Source organism: Pleurodeles waltl, chromosome 8 (genome assembly GCF_031143425.1).
Source record: "Pleurodeles waltl isolate 20211129_DDA chromosome 8, aPleWal1.hap1.20221129, whole genome shotgun sequence".
Taxonomy (NCBI): domain Eukaryota; kingdom Metazoa; phylum Chordata; class Amphibia; order Caudata; family Salamandridae; genus Pleurodeles; species Pleurodeles waltl.
Window position 1 is genome coordinate 999880132 of NC_090447.1, and position 23043 is coordinate 999903174.

The window sequence follows — 23043 nt, forward strand, 5'->3', positions numbered from 1 at the left end:
CACAGTACCACTCCTCAAACACACAGGTGCATCCCAGGTGAACTCATCAGCTCATTGGCTCAAGGGAGCCTTTTTAAACATAAGGGTGGAGGGGAGCACACTGCCTCTTATCCCAGCACAGTCCACCCCACTGCATCCTGGTAAATGCAGTACACTTACTTTAAAATTGCTGTAGTTTTTCACCAAAGTTGGTGCAGGTAGTGCATCCTTGATCACACTTGCCCCCACATGCTAGCTTCTCCCCACACTCATACAATGCTCCAGAAATGTTTCAGACACCCTAATCACGCTTTAAAAAACGCCCTCATCACAACACCCTCCAAGAGCAGAACCTCTGCATCTTATCTTGCACTCAGTTATCCATTGTTTTTACATTATTACATTTATAGTGTGTAAGCCTAAACAGATTACATCAGCCAAAGAAATCAAGTAAAACGGCACATTCCAAAGGAAAGGTGCAAATTATAAATGATAACAGGGAGCAGAGAAACTGCAGATGCCTAGAGACCACTAGTCTGTTAATGAGTGGTCATCATCACTTAAGTCCTCGGATCAAAGAGGTCGGGCCAGCAGGGAGTCACCACCATCATGCTAATTGAACCAGCTTGTTCAATCCTATCCTGGGTGAGGTCCTCCAGCAGTAAAGATCGGGTACAATTGCCTACAAATGTCTGAATGGAAATCAATCCACTAGTATCAAACTTTTCTCCTTTTTCCTTCAGTGAAGCCCTTCCAAGTTCATAATTCTTTTCCACCCACTTCCACAGCTGGGCTCTCATTTTGCCAAGGAAGCAGACCATTGAAGAGGAACATTTCAGGGAATTCCAAGCCTTCTCCCATGTTGTCAGCGGAGGCTAAGAAGTGACAGTGGCTTTCCTAAAACTAGCCCCCTCATCTGCACCACATCAGGAAGCCTACTCTTTGCTGGAGGGAGGAGGTGTGGTACCTGAACCCCAAAAGTTATTTATGCACCCCTAATTTGTACCTCAGGCATTCCTGCTCCATTGTCCTTGTTGGTCTAGCTGCAAGAGACACCTCCCTTCACAATAATAAACCTACTAAGTAGCAAAGTAAAATTAATTAGGAACTGGGACCACTCAATAACTGAGTTCTAGATCAGACATAAGTTTAGAAGATTTATTACAGAATTCTTAATATAAGCGATACATAAATATGTATAGGTAACCAAGAAGGCTCCAATACTGGAATACAAAATCAGAAAAAAAAACCCTGTTTAAGTAGTTAATTCTCTTCAGATTCTAATTGTCAGACTCATAGAGTACTAACAGCATTCTAAGGGAGAAGAAGAAAGTCTCAAATAAATTGGACAGAGTACCCGGAGAAAAATGAGAAGTCTTCTGCAAATCCTCAAAACTATGTTTTTTTTACACAATATATGCATACACAATTAACAAATCTGCAGATCTTGGTTTGGTTGCATTGGCAAATCCAAAGCAAGTTCCTAATAATGAAAACTCTTAGCACTAGCCCATTTCTTAGGGTAAAAATAAGTCTTTGATTTGTCTCATCAGCAACTACACTCTGGAGATGTACAATACAAAACAAAACATTTCTCAAACAAAAGCTCATGAAATGATGTTCTTCTGCAGGCCTACATCTTAACTTCCAATGATAATCTTTCAAAATGATACATAGAGTACAAGTAAAAGTTTCATTCACAATACATAATTTCTGAAGACAATCAGCATTTATGTTATAGCACTCTGTGCTCCACGCAAACTGAGAAGACAAGACTTACAGCAGGTCTTTGATTAGAAGAGGGAAATAAACAGGAGGAAAATTAGCAGAACGCCAGAAACTGCATTTGTTCTAATAAAACGGTGCCTTGCACAACAATGGGGTAAAAAGATACTGTATAATTAATCACACTTTTAAACAATTTAAATAATTTAATCAAGTTGTTTCAAGTGCATTTTCATTAGTTCATTGATTATGACCATATGCATCATTAGTATCATTAATTTTCACAAATAATTTGTCACTCAAAATCTGCACACAAAAAAAATAACAACTGTTCACTAATCACTTAAATACAAATAGTCAAAGAGACATCAGCCCTAGCCTTTTCCATCTAGGCCACCTGTCCCAGACTGGACATATTAGGATGCTATGGTAAAAGATAGAGCAGCTTCCCAACAGCAACTGAACACAGCCCATCCCAATGGGATGAGAATTTCCTCTCTCACTACTTCTTTGTAAGGAAAAAAAGGTATGACACTGCATCCCATCTTAGTTCCTTATGATCTAGGATGGAATGAAAATTCCTCCAGGCAAAAGTTCATAATGCTAATGTTAGCTTGAGTTCTGGCAGATGTAAAGAACAATGACTTGATGTGCACAGTGGACCATGAGGATACCTAGTTTCATGCCTGTCCTAAACGAATACAGGAAGTACTTCCACTTCTTAGTGGAATCAGTACTACTAATTCAGGATGCTACTAGTTCATGTCAGTTTCAGGCGGAGCGGCTTCATGAAAATCATGGTCCCCAGTGGTGGCATTTCTGCTTCAGCAGGAGGGACATTGCTCCCCCTACCTAGCTTAGCGGTTAAGGACATCAGTCAGGAGTGGACTACTTCTTGACCAATGGCACAGTGGTAGCTTGGTGGTTGCAGAGGTTTCTGGGACTGCGGATCTGCTCTGTAATTGTACCCAATCCCAATCTCCACATGCATGCCATGAGGTTTGTTAGACCTGGCATCCTTGGTGTGATCTCCCTGTAACGTCTTGCCTTCAGACTGTTTTTCCTGACTTTGTTTTTGCTGCCCTTTGGACTCTGCACACTTTAGCACCGCTAACCAGTGCTAAAGCGATTGTGCTGTCTCCTTAAAACATGATAGAATTGGCTTACTCTCAATTGCCATATTTAATTTACTTATACTTCCCTTGTAAAGTGGTACTACATGTACCCAGGCCCTGTAAATTAAATGGTACTAGTGGGCCTGCAGCTTGGATTGTGCCACCAACTTAAGTAGCACTTTAAACGTGTCTCAGAAACTGACATGATGGGAGTACAAGAGTATATCATTTCAATTCAGTGCAAATCCATGGAATTCGAACTATCAATTAATCCACATTGACGTGCAAAACTCAAATATAGGATTCCATTTGTCACAAATCCAGGCTTTTTCTTTTCAATTCTTTATTAACAAAGATTCTCCGTATACACAGAGACCCAGTCAACATATAAGATCCCAAATGCAGGGACTTCATCATGGCTATCAGCAATACACTTTGTGTAAATCTGTCTTAGCTGAGGCTGTTCAAATAAGGTAATGCCAGAATCATTCATAAGTTACTACAGTTTACTTAAGAATGATTCTTGCATTACTGTATTTTAAGAACCTGCTGAATGGGCAATGGTTTACTTATGAATTTGCACAAATACTTTACACATTGTCTCTAAGTTAACCCCTTAGCTGCGGGGGTTCTTCTCCAACTCCCCTGCCCCCCACCTCCCCAGTGGTGAGCCCTTTTTTGGGCTATTTGGGCTTGTTCACGCTTAGGCCCCCATAACTTTTTGTGCACATAAGCTATCCACATTAAATTTGCTTCCTTTTTTTCCAACATTCTCAGGATTGTAAAGGTAAAGTTTGTGGGTTCCCCTGGAGGAGACCATTAAATCAGCCAAAGCTAAAATGTGTGTGTGTGTTTTTTTTTTTTTTATGGGAAAAACGTGCTGCAGGAGAAAGTACCTGTTGTTTTCCATGCAAATGGCATTAACAAAGGGTTTGCGGTGCTAAAATCAACATCTTCCCAGCTTTCAGGAACAGGTAGACTCGAATCACATTTTTGTACAGTTTTGGCATTTTACTGGGATATACCCCATTTTTTACAATTTTTTGCGCTTTCAGCCTCCTTCCAGTTAGTGATAGGAATAGGTAGGAAACCAATGTTGGATCCCAGACAGCTAAACATTTCTGAAAAGTAGACAAAACTCTGAATTCAGCAAGGGGTCATTTGTGTAGATCCTTAACGGTTTTTCTACAGAAAATAAAAGCTGAAATAAAACAAAATTGCAATTGAGTTGAAAAAAACAGCCATTTCTGTCCACGTTTTCGTCTGTAACTTTTTCCAGGTATGGCAGATTTTTTAAAGCAAATATACCATTAGTTATGTCTGCTGGACTCTTTTGGTTGCGGGGATATATAGGGCTTGTACGTTCATCAAGAACCCTAGGTACCCAGAGCCAATAAATGAGCTGCACCTTGCAATGGGTTTTCATTGTATACCTGATATACAGCAATTCATTTGGTAAAATATAAAATATAAAGGGTGAAAAATAGGTATCAAGGAAACCTTTGTATTTCCAAAATGGGCACACGATAAGGAATTTAGAAACAGTGGTTATTTGCAAATCTCTAAATTTGGGGGTCCCCATACTAGCATGTGAATTACAGGGCATTTCTCAAAATGACATCTTTCTTACACACTGCCTTACATTTGGAAGGCAAAAATGTAGAGAAAAACAATTAGCAATAACGCTTGTTCTTCTATTCTGTGTTCCCCCAAGTCTCCCAATAAAAATAGTACCTCACTTATGTGGGTAGGCCTAGTGCCCGTGACTGGAAATGCCCCAAAACGCACATGGATACATAACATTTTTCCATTGAAAAACAATGTGCTTTTTGCAAAGTGTCTAGCTGTGGATTTTGGGCTGTAGCTCAGCCAGCACCTAGGGAAACCTACCAAACCTATACATTTTTGGAAAGTAGAAACCTAGGGAATCCAGGATGGGGTGACTTGTGGGGCTCTTGCTGAGTTCTGTCACGCAGAATCCTTTGCAAACCTCTAAACTGGGCTAAAAAAACACTTGTTCCCTCAAATTTTAGTTCTGCAAAGTTCTGAAATCTGAGGAGAGACACAAACTTACTTCCACCCAGCATTCCCCCAAGTCTTCCGATAAGAATGGTACCTCACTTGTGTGGGAAGGTCTACTGCCCACAACAGGAAATGCCCCAAAACGCATTGTGGACACAACACATTTTCCCATTGAAAAATTATGTGTTTTTTTGCCACATGTCTAACTTTGGAATTTGGGCTCTAGCTCAGCCAGCACTTAACAAAACCTACCAAACCTATACATTTATGGAAAGTAGACACCTAGGGGAATTCAGGTGGGGTGACTTGTGGGGCTCTCACTCGGTTTTGTCACCCAGTTCCTTTGCAAACCTCAAAATTGGGCTATAAAAACAAATTTTCCTCACATTTCGGTGATGCAACGTTCTGGAATCTGAGGGGAGCCACAAACTTGTGTCCACCCAGCATTCCCTTAAGTCCCCCAATAAAAATTATACCTCACTTGTGTGGGTAGGCCTAGTGTCCTTGTCAGGAATGGATCACAAAACAGTCAATGTTAGTCCTTACATGAGGGCAACTGTTGACCCTGGGGTGATCCATTCCTAACGCAGACACTAGGTACAGCCACTCACGTGGGGTAGCATTTTTATCAGGACTGGTGGGGAAACACTGGGTGGTAGGAATTTTGTGGATCCCAGCATATTCCAGCTTATTCCTGTAGTTTGTGTGACAGAAATGCAAGAAACAAATAGAGTTTTTATTCAACAAGTCACCTTTATAGGGTATTCTGGGTAAGAAAATTATGGGGAATCCACACAAGCCACACCTCCATGGACTACCCTGGGTGTCTAATTTCCAGAAATGTCTGGGTTTGGTAGGTTTCCGTATATGGCCGCCAAGCCCAGGACAAAAAACGCAGGTCCCTGCCTTACAAAACCAGGTTGTTTTGTGTTAGAGAATTTTGATGTCTCCACAGTACGATTTGGGCAGTGGAATTTGGGGCTGAACTAAATTGGGGAGTTCCCAAGAGGACACTCTTTCTGTGCTTGCACTGCATGCACCTGCTCTTTGGGTTGGGCTAACCTGCTTTTGTCCCGCTGCACAGACTGTGCTTGCGAAGGATAGCAGGACTGTCCTCTTCACCTCCCTTAGAATCACTGGAAGAGGAGTTGTTGGATGGGACTCCTCCGACTGAAAAAATCACTCCCAGAGTCTGCGACATTGTCCTATCCCTCAGATGCTATCTCAGTATCTGCTGTCTCAGTCTCTGATCCTATGTCAGAGTTGTCCTCTATAACCCAAGTTAGGGCTTGAGCAGCAGTCCTCCAACGAGACACGATCTCTGCTACTGGCTAAACTGTTGCTCTAAAACACTAGTCTATATAAAAAGTCACAAATTGCTGGTGGGTGTGTGTGTTATGCATGCAACAGTAAAGTCACCTTACCTTTGCTTCTTCTCTCAATCAGCATGTTCTCTCAAGACACTCAAAAAAGCAAAAAAGACACTTACTTCACATTGTCACATACCAATAGTCACAGTCTTTAGTGCCTCTGGCGCCCAGTCCGACAGTCATTATTGGTGCTTCCACTCCGATGACCTCCTCCTCGGATTCCCTCACTACCACCCAGCAAAAGTGCCCTTCATCTCTCCATAGCCCCCATCGCGCATACATTTCATTTGTTTTATAGCGCAGGTAATGGCTGGCTTCACTGATCCACTCAGCTATTCACATAAAATACAGATTTGATCTTTGCAGTAGGGATATAAACATATAAACCTTCTGAACTACTTTATGGCATCAAAACTCCCACTAGTCAAAAGCCAGATCCTTTTCTAGCAGAAATATAATCACAAGAGTTAGCTTGACTTTTTTTATTGCCTCCTAAAAACTACATTTGAAATGTGGCAGTTGGAGTATGTGCATTGCTTTGAAGACGCGAGCTGCGAGACAACTGGTGGCGAATTTATATAAATATATATATATGTTCGATGGCATGTGTAGCTGCAGATACACATGCTGTGCACATCCCGCTATCTGGTGTTGGGCTCGGAGTGTTGCAAGTTGTTTTTCTTCGAAGAAGTCTTTTCGAGTCACGAGACCGAGGGACTCCTCCCATTTCGACTCCATTGCGCATGGGCGTCGACTCCATCTTAGATTGTTTTCCCCGCAGAGGGTGAGGTAGGAGTTGTGTATGCTAGTAATATTGCCCATGCAATGGAGTGAATGTGTATGTACATAATGAAGTTTAAAGTAATATATTTACAAATGTACAAATGTTTAAGATCTACTTCTAAACGGCTACAGGCTCCCGGGGAGGCGGGTGGGCGCATGTGAATCTGCAGCGACTAATGCCACGAACAGATGTACACTGGGTAAGTGACATTTTCCGTTTGATGGCATGTGTAGCTGCAGATACACATGCTGTGCATAGACTAGTAAGCAGTTATCTCCCCAAAAGCGGTGGTTCAGCCTGTAGGAGTTGAAGTAGTTTGAAATAATGTTCTTAGTACAGCTTGACCTACTGTTCCCTGTTGTGCAGTTAACACATCTACACAGTAGTGCTTGGTAAATGTATGAGGCGTAGACCATGTTGCTGCCTTACATATTTTGTTCATTGGAATATTTCCTAGAAAGGCCATGGTAGCACCTTTCTTTCTGGTTGAGTGTGCCTTTGGTGTAATAGGCAGTTCTCTTTTAGCTTTAAGATAGCAGGTTTGAATGCACTTAACTATCCATCTAGCAATGCCTTGTTTTGAAATTGGATTTCCTGTATGAGGTTTTTGAAAGGCGATAAATAGTTGTTTTGTCTTTCGAATTAGTTTTGTTCTGTCAATGTAGTACATTAGTGCTCTTTTGATGTCTAATGTATGTAGTGCTCTTTCAGCTACAGAATCTGGCTGTGGGAAGAACACTGGTAATTCTACCGTTTGATTCAAGTGGAACGGTGAGATTACTTTTGGTAAAAATTTAGGATTGGTCAGTAGAACAACTTTATTTTTGTGTATTTGAATAAATGGTTCTTGAATGGTAAATGCTTGAATTTCACTCACTCTTCTTAGAGATGTGATGGCAATTAAAAATGCAACTTTCCACGTTAAGTATTGCATTTCACAAGAGTGCATGGGCTCAAAAGGTGGACCCATGAGTCGTGTTAAGACAATGTTGAGGTTCCATGAAGGAACTGGTGGTGTTCTTGGTGGTATAATTCTCTTTAGGCCTTCCATAAACGCTTTTATGACTTTATGACGTTTCCAATAATTATGTGGTTATGGTGATATTGGACACCGTGATGTACTGAATTTACATAACCTGAACATTAACGTTTATCCCAGCAACGTAGATGTATTTGGATCACTCAAAATGAACTGAGACATTAAGATTGCACTTCATTGGTGATATATTTTGCAGACCGCTATGGGCAATTTGTTGAAAGAACGGAGTGAATTAGTCTGGGCTATAGAATCTTATTTCACGTTTCATGTTTAAATCGGATGATAAACTGATATTGAATGCAGTTACAATATGAATATCAATGAATTTCAACGTGAAAGTATCCCGATGATTGCATTTATTGAATCACTCATATGTTTGTAATTAAGAGCAAATGGTTGTTCGACAGATATGAGCAGCCTCTGTGTAAGCTTTTTCAGCTGTGATTCATGTTTAACTACAAATACCAGCATGCTTCTTGTTATTCTTGATGACGGAAATCACTATGAAGAAGACGGAAGTCGAAACGCGTCAGTGGTGCCATGAATGCCTAATATTCGTAGGAATAAATGCTTTGCTGTTTCAATCTCCGGGAGTGCAGCGTTTACCTTTTCCTTTTGCATTTATATATATATATATATATATATATATATATATATATATATATATATATATATATATATAATTTTTTTATTTTTTATTATTAGCTGCATGGTTTCCTGGTTTCCCGGTGGGGGGGGGGGGAGACGATCATGGCCACCAGGAAAACCATCAAACTATTTTTTTTAATTGCCCCCGCAAGGGGTCAGCCCTGTCCGTTTAATTTAAGTTTCATTACATATTTTAATTTATTTATTGTTAATTTTTAACCCCTCCCCCCCAGGTAAACTAACATTTAAAAAAAAATATATATATATATATATTGCCGGGTGGGGGGGGTCATTTTCAGAGAGGGCTAACCCCACCTCCCCAAGTGTAATCCCTCGTGTCTAGTGGGGTTTCCTGGCCGTGGAGCGTGGCTGCGATCCACAGCCAGGAAACAATTTCAGGAAGGCCTTGTTTGAATGGGGAGCGGGTGTTGCGCGTCGTGTCTCCAGCCACGATGCAGGTGGAGCCTCGATTTTAGCCATGAAGTCGACGGCACATCGTTCTGTGCGTGGATTTTGACCTCTTGTCTGCCAACTTTACCTTTCAAGGGCCCAGGGACTGGATAGGACGCCACTTGGCAGGGCAGAAGTCTCAGCAGAGAGTCCAGATGTTAGCAGAGTAAGTCTTTGATGGCCCTGAGACTTCAAAACAGGAGGCAAGCTTAGTTCAAGCCCTTGGAGATTCTTCACAAGCAGGAATATACCACAAAGTCCAGTCTTTGTCCCCTTTCACAGGCAGAAGCAGCAACTGTAGGATAGCCCAACAAAGCACAGTCACAGGCAAGGGCAGCAATCCTCCTCAGCTCTTCTCCTTGGCAGAGGTTCCTCTTGGTTCCAGAAGTGATCTTGAAGAAATCTAAAGTCTAGGGTTTTGGGTTCACTACTATACCCCTTTCTGCCCTTGAAGGTTGCAAACTTCAAAGGAAAGTCTCTGTTGTTCACAAGATCCTGCCTTGCCCAGTCCAGGCCCCAGACACACACCAGGGGGTTGGAGACTGATTTGTGAGGGGGCAGGCACAGCCCATTCAGGTGTAAGTGACCACTCCTTCCTCCACTCTAAGTCAGATGGACCATTACGATGTTCAGGCTACACCCCAGCTCCCTTTGTCCCACTGTCTAGAGGGGATTCACAAACAGCCGGACTGTCAAACTGACCTAGACAGTGAATCCACAAACAGGCACAATTGCAGAATGGTTTAAGCAAGAACATTGCTACTTTCTAAAAGTGGCATTTCAAACTAACAATCTAAAAACCTACTTCGCTAAAACAAAATTATTTTTAAATTGTGAGTTCAGAGAAACCAAACTCCATATTTCTATCTGCTCTCAAAGGGAATCTGAACTTTAATGATATTTAGAGGCAGCCCTCATGTTAACCTATGAGAGAGATAGGCCTTGCAACAGTGAAAACTGAATTTAGCAGTATTCCACTGTTAGGTCATGTAACACACATCAGTACATGTCCCACCTTTAACATACACTGCACCCTGCCCATGGGGCTACCGAGGGCCTATCTTAGGGTTGTCTTACATGTATACAAAGGGAAGGTGTGGGCCTGGCAAGTGGGCACGCTTGCCAGGTCGAATTGACAGTACAAGACTGCACAGACAGACACTGCAGTGGTAGACTTGAGACATGTTTACAGGGCTACTTATGTGGGTGGCACAACCAGTGCTGCAGGCCCACTAGTAGCATTTGATTTACAGGCCCTGAGCACCTTTAGTGCACTTTACTAGGGACTTACCAGCAGATCAAATATGCCAATCAATTTAGCACTGGTTAGCAGTGGTAAACTGCCCAGAGTATCAAAAACAGCAAAAACAGTCCAGTCCGGAGTCCCAACGGGCATCATCCACCTCGGAAGCAGAGGCAAAAAGTTAGGGGAGACCACCCCAAGGATGCCATGTCTAACGTGTACCCACCCCCAGCTGAAAGTGGGGGGAACTACCCAACCATATGGGAGTTCTCATCACCAAGGCAGAAGAATCTTGACATACCATCAGGATTGGCGTGTTCTGTGCCAAGGTGGTGTTCCACTGTAAAGTCCATCCCCTGAAGGGAAATGGACCACCTCAACAATTTTGGATTCTCACCCCTCATCTGCATTAACCATCTGAGGGGGCTGTGGTCTGTCAGAACCTGGAAGTGACTCCCAAACAGGTAGGGTATTAGCTTTGTCAGAGTCCAGACCACAGCAAAAGCTTCACGCTCTACTGAACTCTACCTATGTTCCCTGGGAAGTAACCTGCTAATGAAGGCTACAAGTTAATCTAGGCCCTCTCCATTTAGCTGTGATAACACTGCTCTTATACCATGCTCTGAGGCATCAGTTTGCACAACAAACTCCTTGGAGAAATCAGGTGCCTTCAGCACAGGTGCGATGCACACGGCTGCCTTTAGGGCATCAAAAGCTGTCTGGCAAGACTCTGTCCAGATCACCTTCCTTGGTTGCTTCTTGGAAGTCAACTCATTCAAGGGGGCAACAATGGTGCCATATCCCTTGACAAAATGTCTGCAATAGCCAGTGAGGCCCAAAAAGGCCTTCGCCTCAGTCTGGGTCTTGGGAGGCTCCCAAGCCAGAATGGTGTCAATTTGGCTGTAGGGGTGCCACCTGCCCACTCCCCACCTGGTGTACCAAGTACACCACAGAACCTTGCCCTATTTGGTACTTACTGGCCTTAAAAGTGAGGCTGCCTTTTGCAGGGCCTCCAACACTCTGCAGAGGTGCTGCAAATGTTCCTCCCAAGTGGAACTGAACACTGCAATGTCATCCAGGTAGGCGACACTGAAATCATCCAGACCAGCCTACACCTGGTTGACCAACCTCTGAAAGGTGGCAGGGGCGTTTTTCACCCCAAATGGCATCACTTGAAACTGGAAGTACCCATCTAGGGTAGAAAATGCTGACCTCTCCTTGCCCCCTCAGTTAAGGCAATCTGGCAATACCCAGACAACCCATGATTCTGGCTGTAAATCCCAACTGTTATAAAGCACAATTTCCTCAAACCTCTGACAATCCTTCCTCCCTTCCTTCTTTTGGAGTAATTTCAATGCCTTCAATACTAGGGTGATTTGATCTGCCCTGCATAGCCTGAAGGAAGTCCATGGTATGTGGGGTTTAAGCCTTTGTATTAAGCAGATGGTTTTAAATAGTAGCCTGAAATGGACCCATAAGGACAAAGGTATTGTACTGTGTGGACAGCTTGGTTGGCCATACAGCACATGTTGCCCTTGTGGGTTCATTCAGTGGATTTGACATGTGAGCCCACCTGAGATTTTCTGTATGTTATTCTGTTGCAAAACATATGGCTCTAGTGGACTTTCCCCTCTATAATATGCCCGTAGGCTGACATGGCATAATCCTTTGCTGCATAGTTTCTATATTTTTTTTATTAATGCAAGTTTCAGTTCCACCAACTGTCTCAGTCGTTGTGAAAGGGGAGTACTGCTACGGATGGCAGAGGCCTCAAAGTGGGTAGGAACATATCAGAGAACAATTGGTGGGGGTTGGTGGGGCAAGCACCCCAACCAGTAATCAATAATATTCCGCTGTATTCAAGGGGGTGGAGAAAGAGCGCACCAGAGGAGGAGTTAGTACTACCAGGTCATGAGAAGCATGCTGAAGGGGTGCCTATTCTGAGCAGATCGAGAGTATGTATTGATAATCAATGATTTCATAAAGGTAGGTAATCTAGGTGTTCAATGGCATGTGTAGCTGTAGATACACACGCTTTGCATAAGTCCACCATCCAGATGGGGGGGGGGGCTTTGCCCTTTTTCTGGCCTACTTCAATGTCAGGCTGATGGAACAAACTCCTTTTCAATTCTGTCCTCATTGTCATGCCAAATTCCCATACACTGACCAGCATTTAGTGTGCAATTTGCTTATCTCCCAACCATTGAGAAGAGACCTGCAATGCATGTAGATCATTTTGATCCAAGAAGAATCTCTGGGGCCGAAGAGTGTGTCGGTTAGAGATGGCATCCAAATCCACAGAAGACAAACCTGATATTTTTTAAGAGGAGCATACGCAAGAAGCGGAGGAGCAGCTAACAGCTTTATCAGAGATTCAGACTTCGATCAAGATTCTGACATCGACAGCCAGTCCATACCTCTGGGGTAGTACGTGAGTACACCTGCCAGGTCACACTACCCAAAGACAGTCAAAAAGACTCCTGCACTGATCATTGGTCCTCCACCACCATCAGGCCATGGTTGGAGTCGAAAAATAAATCCGGATAACCAAACTTCGGGTGTGGCACCAAGAACATCTAAGACCAAAATGCATTCGGCACCGACCAAACAGCCTGTTGCAGCTGTTTCGGTATCGAGCTGAAAATCTGAGACCTCGGAGTCGAGAAAACCGATACCACTTTCAGAGCTGACACTTTTGGCTCGAATCAAACACTCTGTGTCAAAGTCTTCAGAAACGAAAATCATCAGTAACAAACAGAGGACTCATCAAATATAGAACCTATTTTAGAGGTTATGGATGCGAAACAGCACAAAATTCATATTCAGAAGGATACAGGAAGGATAATTGCTTCTCCCCTTGTAACTATTAAAAGAACATTGACTTTTCAAGAGACTTTAGATGCTGGGCCTCCACCAAAGAGAATCTCAACAGACAAGGGGAGAGAAAAGGCTATACATCAGCAGCAGCCTTCACCACCACATTCTCCTCTCCTTCCTTCGATTCCAACATCACCACCGTCACCCACATAGGGCACACAGTTTTCACCACAGACATCCTCAGCATCACCTCACCGGGATAATCTTAGTGATGTTCAGCAGGATACAGATCCATGAGACCTATATGACCCTGATCCCATTCTTTCTAACAATCCAGATTTATATCCTGCCAGACCATCTCCACCAGAAGATACCACTGCCTATAACCAGGTTATAGCTAGGGCAGCTGCCTACCATAAGTTCAGCTGCACACAGATCCAATTGAGGAGGATTTTCTATTTAATACATTAACAGCTACTCATAAAGAATACCAGTGCCTTCTGATGCGCACAGGCATGCTCAGACATTCGTCTGACATTTTTAAAGAACCAGTTAAGGCCAGAATAATCACACCCAGGGTGGGTAAGAAGTATAAACCTGCACCTTCGAACCCAGATTTTATTAGGGCTCCTGATTCCATAGTCATTAGTGCAGCGAGGAAAAGGGCCAATAGTCAGTCCGCAGGAAATGCTCCTCCTCCAGAAAAGGAAAGCAAAAAGTTAGATGCAGCAGGTAAAAGGGTAACTTGAAAGGCTGCAAATCACTTGAGGATAGCAAACTCACAAGCACTCTTGGCAAGCTATGATAGGGCCCACTGGGACGAGATGGAAGAACTTTTAAAGTATCTCCCACCGGAGCATCAAAAATGGGGACAGCAAATAGCCACAGCAGGGCTAGCTATATCTAATAACGCTATCAGATGCATTACAGACACATCTGATACAGCAGCAAAAGGGATTAACACCAGTTTGGTGATTAGAAGGCATGCTTGTCTAAAATGTTCAGGTTTTAAACCTGAAATACAGCAAGCTGTCTTAAATATGCCCTTTGATAAGGAGAATCTTTTTGGACCAGAGGTGGACACAACAATAGAGAAACTCAAAAAAGATTCAGAGGCTACAGAGGTGGCTTCAAACTATCAGCTACAGAGACAAAAACCTCACAACAAAAACAGACCTCACATTTTTATACAAGAGGATCATTTAGAGGTTCTTATAAATGATCCAATAATAGATGAAGAGGGTAAGCATCCGCTTCCAGAGGTTCCTCTACCTCAAACAAGCAGTGACTTCTTGAGCTTCCCCACAGTACACATATCTCCTGTGGGAGGAAGACTGGTAAACGTTTATCCACAATGGCACAACACCACAACAGATTGGTGGGTTCTGTCAATTATCCAACATGGATATTGTCTGGAACTCGTTTCCACTCTGCCTAACATTCCCCCTCATTCACACAAACTCTCTTGAGACCATCTCACTCTACTGAAAGAAGAGGTACAGTCCCTCCTGCTTAAAGGGGCCATAGAACCAGTTCATATATCCCAACAAGGATCAGGAGTATATTCACTAGGCTTCCTTATAACAAAGAAAGTCGGCTCATTTGGACCAATTTTAGATCTCGGGCCTCTCAACCTATACATTCTTACAGAACACTTTTATATGATCACTCTGCAAGGCATTATTCCCCTACTACAGCAGGAGGATTACATGACCACATTAGGCCTCAAGGATGCCTATTTCCACATTCCCATACATCCAGCACATGGCAAATACCTAAGATTTGTCATTGCAGGAAAGCACTACAAATTCAAGGTACTTCCATTTGGGGTAACAACAGCACCAAGGGTGTTCACCAAATGTTTACCAGTAGCTGCAGTATTCCTAAGAAGATAACACATACATGTGTTCCCATATCTAGAAGACTGGCTAATAAAAGCCAGTACAATTCAGACTTGTCAGCAACACACTCAGTACACAGTGGATCTTCTACACAGTTTGGGATTCACAATCAACTACCTCAAATCCCACCTGCAACCATCACAAATACAGCCAAATCTGGGAGCAATTCTGAACACTCAGTCAGCATTAGCACCTCCAAACCCAATAAGGATTCAAGCATTTCACAATCTCATATCTTAACTACATCACAGTCACACTTATACAGTGAAGTTAGTGATGTATCTATCAGGAATGATGGCTTCATGCATAGCCATGGTTCCACATGCAAGACTGCACATGTGGCCACTGCAGCAGTGTCTTTCCCAACAGTGGTCTCAGTCACAGGGTCAACTTCAGGATCTAGTGTTGTTGGACCACCAAACTCACTGCTCTCTTCAATGGTGTAATCACACCAACCTCTCAAAAGGGTGGCCCTTTCAGGACCCTGTGCCTCAGACAACTCTTACAACAGATGCATCACAGATAGGTTGGGAAGATCACCTCAACAACCTCACTGTACAAGGGTAATGGGATTCCTTCGAACAGTATTATCATATAAATAATTTGGAATTACTAGCAGTCTTCCTAGCACTCAAAGCATTTCTGATACAAATCTCACACAAGGTAGTATTAATACATACAGACAATATAATGACAATGTATTATCTGCAAAAACAGGGGGGACACTCACCTCAATTGTCCCTTTTAGCTCAGACAATTTGGAAGTGGGCAATTCACAATCACATTCAACTACTGGCAGAGAATCGACCAGGAATGGTAAATCAACTAGCGGACCTGTTAAGCAGGACACAGCAACAAGTCTATGAATGGGAAATTCACCCACAAGTAATTCAAAAATACTTTCAACTATGGGGAACGCCAGAGATAGATCTCTTCTCCAAACAAGAAAACTCAAAATCCCAAAGATTTGCTTCCAGATACCCACACCTTCAGTCCAAGGGCAGTGTCCTATAGATGAATTGGTCAGGGATACTTGCTTACGCTTTTCCGCCTCTCCCATTCATTCCATTTCTGATACGTAAACTGAAAAAAGCTTCACTCTCTATGATTATCATAGCCCCCACATGGGCACAGCAACATTGGTATACAACACTATTGAATCTGTCCGTAGTTCCACATCACAAACTCCCAAACAGACCAGACCTGTTGGCTCAAAAGAAAGGCCAAATCAGACATTTAAATCCCAGCACACTCAAACTTAGGATATGGCTCCTGAGGTCATAGAAATTGGTTACTTACTGCTTCCATCTGAATGTATGGATATTCGGAAAGAAGCACGCAGACCCACAACTAGACAATGTTATGCTGCGAAATGGAAACGTTTTGTGTATTATTGTCGACCCAAAAATATTGATCCGCTTAAGGCTTTAGCGCAACACATTGCTATTTGTTACACTTACAAAAAGTAAATCTAGCATATTCTTCTATTCGGCTTCATTTAGCGGCCATAGCAGCTTACATTCAACATAGACAACTTCTTTCTTTATTTAGAATTCCTGTCATCAAAGCATTCATGGAGGGCCTTAAGAGAGTCATTCCACCTAGAGTGCCTCCAACTCCTGTATAGAATCTTAATATTGTACTCACAAGACTTATGGGTCCACCATTTGAACCCATGCATTCTTGTACTTTACAGTTCCTGTCATGGAAGGCTTTTTTAGTAGCCATAACTTTGAGAAGAGTTAGCGAAATTCAGGTGTTCACCTTAGAACAACCTTTCTTCCAAATTCATAAAAACAAAATAGTCCTTAGAACAAATCCAAAGTTGATACCTAAAGTTGTTTCACCCTTTCATATTAATCAAGCAGTGGAATTACCAGTCTTCTTTCCACAACTAGATTAAGTTGCTAAAAGAGCTCTATATACCTTTGATGTTATTAGCTCAAATGTATTACATCAACATAACAAAAGACTTTAGGAAATCAAAACAACTGTTTGTAGCTTTTTCACAACCTCACAAAGGTAATCCTATTTCAAAAAATGGGTTAGCTATGTGAATAGTAAAGTGTATTCAAACTTGCTATCTTAAAACTAAAAGACAGCTACCAGTAGCTCTTAAAGCACATTCTACTAGGAAGAAAGTAGCTTCAATGGCATTTTTAGAGGACATGCCAATAGGAGATATATGTAAAGCTACCACACACACATTTACTAAACATTACTGTGTAGATGTCCTAGCTCGCCAAAACCAAATGTTCGACAAGCAGTACTTAGGACATCATTTCAAACTACTCCAACTCCTACAGGCTAGCCACCACTTATTTGGGAGGGGACTGCTTTACAGTCTATGCAAAGCATGTGTTTCTACTGCTACACATGCTATTGAACGAAAACTGGTACTTACACAGACATATGTTCGTAGCATGTAGTGCTGTAGCTTCACATGCACCCTCCCTCCTCCCCTGAAGCATGTGGTTGTTGTAGTGCAATATATTTTAAATATGCATATTCATTGCATGGACATCCCTCTCTTTTACTTACTATCTATCTACATATACACACTCTTTACTTCACCCGCCTGCGGGAAAACAATCTAACAAAGGACTCGATGCCCATGCGCAGTGTTAGACTTTTCATCCTTAATGTGGTCTCCCTTAATTTTTTGCCTCTGTTTCCCAGGTTGTTGAGGTGTGCTAGACTCTGTTTTTGCTGTTTGTTAACTCTGGGCACTTTACCACTGCTAACCAGTGCTAAAGTGCAAGTGCTCCTATACAAAATGTGTATGTAATTGGTTCATCCATGATTGGCATATTTGATTTACTAGTAAGTCCCTAGTACAGTTCACTAAAGATGCCCAGGGCCTGTAAATCAAATGCTACTAGTGAGCCTGCAGCACTGGTTGTGCCACCCACATTAGTAGCTCTGTAAACATGGCTCAGACCTGCCACTACAGTGTCTGTGTATGCAGTTTTAAACAGTATATTCAACTTGGCAAGTGTACCCACTTGCCAGGCTTAGACCTTCCCTTTTCTTACATGTAAGACACCCCTAGGGTAGGCCCTAGGTAGTGCCAAGGGCAGGGTGCAGTGTATGGTTAAGGTAGGACTTATAGTCATGTGTTTTATATGTCCTGACAGTGAAATACTGATAATTTCATTTTTCATTGTTGCAAGGCCTGTCCCTCTCATAGGTTAACATGGGGGCTACCTTTAAATATGATTAAAGTGTAGATTCCCATTTGGAGTGGATAGACATGTGGAGTTTGGGGTCTCTGAGCTCACAATTTAAAAAATACATCTTTTAGTAAAGTTGATTTTAAGATTGTGTGTTTGAAAATGCCACTTTTAGAAAGTGAGCATTTTCTTGCTTAAACCATTTCTGTGAATCTGCCTGTTTGTGGATTTCCTTTCTGGGTCAGTTTGACAGTTGGGCTGGTTGCACCTCTCTCTAGACAGTGACACAAAGGGAGCTGGGGTGTAGTCTGTATTTCCTGATGAGCCATCTGTGCTAGGAGGGAAGGGAGGAGCGGTCACTCACACCTGAAAGGGCTGTGCCTGTCCTCACACAAAGCAGTCTCCAACCCCCTAGTGTGTGTCTGGGGCCTGGCCTGGCCTGGGCAAGGCAGGATTTCACAAACAAGAGAGACTTTTCTTTGAAGTAAGCCTACTTCAGAGGGCAAAGTGGTATAAAAAGGGCACCCAAAACCACAGACGTTCGATCACTTCAGGAAACCAAGAGGAACCTCTGCCTGGAGAAGAGCTGAGGAAGAAGAGCTGCCCTGCCTGTGACTGTGCTTTGTGGAGCTATCCTGCAGTTGCTGCTTCTGCCTGTGCTAGAGGACAAAGACTGGACTTTGTGTGCCTTTCTTCTTGTGAAGAACTCTCCAAGGGCTTGATTTAGAGCTTGCCTCCTGTTGTTTGAAGTCTCAGGGATAGCAAAGACTTCTCTCTGCCAGCACCTGGAGCCTCTGCTGAGACTCCTACTCCGCCAAGTGGTGCCCATCCAGTTCCTGGGACCCTGAAAGGAGAAGCTTGCAGGCCAAGAATGAGAAAGCCACGCATCGACTGCTGTGCGGGGAAAAGATCGACGCAACTCCGATCTGTTTCTAAATATTTGACGGGCCGCCAGCTTTGCGGCTGAAAATCGATGCTCGTCTGCAACGTGACTGAAAGATCGACACCCGCGGCTGGAGAAACGACACGCAGCATTGCTGATGGAGGCTGGTGAGATCGCAACCCGCGCTGCGTGGTTTTCGGTTCATCATGCTGCAGGATTTCCGACGCAAACATCGCTGGGCGTGTAAAAATGACGCAAGACCTGCCCGGACCCAAGAGTGCGCTTCGAATTGATGCATCGCTTTCCTGCGGAGAGAAGAAACGATGCACGCCGACTCGACTGAAGAAGAAACGATGCACAGTCTTGCTCGTGAGTGGTATCGACGCATCGCAAGCCCTTTTTGATGCACACTCACCCGTGCGGGGTAATTTTTGACGCACCCTCGTACATTTTCATGCTAACAGCGTTAACGTTGTGTTTAAAATTACATGAAGACTCTTTTTGATTTTTAATTGATAACTTAACTTGTGTATTGTGGATTTTTGTTGTTGTGGTCTTGTTTTGTTTAGATAAATATTTTCGATTTTTCTAAACCTGTGTTGGGTCATTTTGTAGTGTTTTCATTAAGTTACTGTGTGTGTTGGTACAAATACTCTACACCTAGCCTCTGAAGTTAAGCCTGCCTGCTCGTGCCAAGCTACCAAGGGGGTGAGCAGGGCTTAGCTGAGGGTGATTCTCTTTTACCCTGACTAGAGTGAGGGTCCTTGCTTGGAAAGAGGGTAACCTGACTGCCAACCAAAGACCCCATTTCTAACACACAGTATCACGGAGAGGAGGAGTCACTCAACCTTGTGACTCGAAAACATTCTTCGAAGAAAAACAACTTGTAACACTCCGAGCCCAACACTAGATGGCGGACTTATGCAAAGCATGTGAATCTTCAGCACTACATGCCACGAACCAATGTCTACTGGGTAAGTAACATTTTCCTTATGTTGCAATTCAGGAAGAAGTTCTTTCCCACCTATGGAATAATAATTTTCAGCAGTGAAGCTGTACCTTGCTTCAGTCATGTTTTTCTGCTCACTCTAAAAAGTTCCTTTAGAAATCTCTCTGATGTATGAAGCCCCTTTTCCACAACTTCGCTACCAAGATAGGAAATTGTTGATTAGCTTGCTCAGCTGAAATGTTTACATATTTGTTGCAATTTGTATGTGTTTTCTTCCTTTTTCATGATCTCAGCCTTCAGATACCTGTATGCTCCTTTTGTTCGAATGTATCACATGTTCCCCTTTGCAAACCCCTTTGTATAACTCTATACATTTGTGGTTTGCCTTTGCTTGTTGAGCATGCTCCAATCCAGTTTGCCGGAGAGAGTTTTGCTGACTGAATCTGTGGTTCATATACTATTATTTTTCCTTTTGTTAATGAACACATCCAGACTTACATTGGCATGCAAGCAGGTTTTCTTTAACAAAAACTGGAGCAGTTGGTCACAAAGTGGCTACATTTTGGCAGGTGCAGTAGGAGATGCCAGATGGGACTTCACAAGTCATCCTCATGCACCAAAGGTAAGACCTAGGATTCTCCCTATGGAGCTTGGGTGGAGAACAGCCCGGCATTTAGCTCGCTGAAGAGGTCAGGCAGTGTCAGAACACCTAAAAAAGTATGAAATATGAAATTTGGTTGTGTTAATGGACTGTGTGAGAGTATTTTCTCTTTGAACATGTAATATTGATAATGGGCAGGTGACGATGGGAGAAATCTGTTTTAAGAAGAAGGATGCTAAGGCAGGAGCCAGTGAAAGATAGAATAATTACTCCTAGGGTGGAGAAAAAAAATAAGCCACCTTCCTCTGATCCTGCCTTTATCACACAACAATTGCCTCCGGACTCTGTAGTGGTAAGCGCCGCCAGGAAAAGAGCAAACTCGCAGTCATCAGGGGAAGCACCCCCACCAGACAAGGAGAGCAGAAAGTTTGATGCTGCGGGCAAAAGGGTGGCATCTCAGGCAGCCAACCAGTGGAGGATAGACAACTCCCAGGCATTGTTGGCTAGATATGATAGAGCCCACTGGGATGAGATGAAAGATATAATACAACATCTCCCCAAAGAACAACAGAAAAGGGCGCAACAAATAGTTGAGGAAGTGCAAGCTATCACAAACAATCAGATCAGGTCAGCCCTAGACTCTGCAGACACAGCAGCTAGAACAATCAACACTGCTGTCACCATAAGAAGACACGCCTGGCTTAGGTCTTGAGGATTTAAGCCTGAAATACAACAGGCGGTCCTCAATATGCTGTTTAAGCAAAAACAGCTATTTGGCCCTGAGGTAGACACAGGTATTGAAAAAATGAAAAAAGTTTCAGACACAGCTAAAGCCATGGGTGCTTTGTATACAACGGAATACAGGGGATCCTTTCGTAAGCCCCAATACAGAGGTGGATTTAGAACCCAAACACCCGAGGCATCCACCTCACAAACAAAGTCGGCCTACCAACCTCAATATCAAAGAGGTGGTTTCAAAAGCACTTACAGAGGCCAGTACCCCAGAGGCAGGGGAAAATATCAGTCAACAAAACAAGCCTCACAACACCAAAAGCAGTGACTTCATCCATCCCTTCCCAACTCACACCTCACCTGTGGGGGGAAGACTGCAAAGGTTCCACACCAATTGGCTAACCATCACAACAGACAACTGGGTATTATCAATTATCTGCAATGGCTATTGCATAGATTGGCACAAACTCCACCAAATATTCCACCAAAACCACACAACCTCTCCACACAACATATCGCCCTGTTGCAAGAAGAAGTAAAATCTCTATTACTCAAACAAGCAATAGAGCCAGTGCCACAAAATCAACTAGGAGCAGGGGTTTACTCACTGTATTTCCTCATTCCCAAAAAGGACAGAATCTTAAGGCCAATGTTAGATCTCAGAACCCTCAATCTTTACCTCCTGTCAGAACACTTTCACATGGTAACACTACAGGATGTTGTCCCACTACTTCAACAGCATGATTTCATGGCAACATTAGACCTGAAAGATGCGTATTTTCACATACCCATCCATCTAGCGCACAGAAAATATCTCAGGTTTGTGATTCAAGGAAAGCATTATCAGTTCAAGGTGTTACCCTTTGGAATAACAACAGCTCCCAGAGTATTCACAAAAAGCCTGGCAGTAGTTGCAGCCTACCTGAGAAGGCAACACCTTCATGTCTTCCCAAATCGCGACGATTGGCTTATAAAATCCAGCAGTAATACACAGTGTCAAAAACATATGCATTATGTAATACAAACCCTACACAAGCTAGGGTTCTCCATAAACTACCAAAAATCACACCTACAACCTGTGCAAATTCAACAGTATTTAGGAGCCACACTAAATACGCAAACAGCACTTGCAAGCCCAAGTCCACAAAGAACACAGGCATTTTGCAATATATTGCCACAAATACAGCCAGCCCAACAGCACACTGTCAAATTTGTCATGAAACTGTTGGGCATGATGGCATCCTGTATCGCCATTGTCCCACATGCAAGACTAAACATGCAGCCTTTACAACAGTGCCTTACACAGCAATGGTCACAGGCACAGGGTCAACTTCACGATCTAGTGTTGATAGACCGCCAAACATGCATATCACGTCAGTGGTGGAATTTCACAAACCTAAACAAAGGGGGGCCATTTCAAGACCCCGTGCCTCAGACCATACTTACAACAGATACATCAATGATTGGCTGGGGGGGCTCACCTCAAAAATCACAATATTCAAGGACAATGGGATGACAAACACAAACAGTTACACATAAATCACCTAGAATTGCTAGCTGTATTCCTAGCACTCAAAGCTTTTCAGCCTCTTCTCACTCACAAGAACATCCT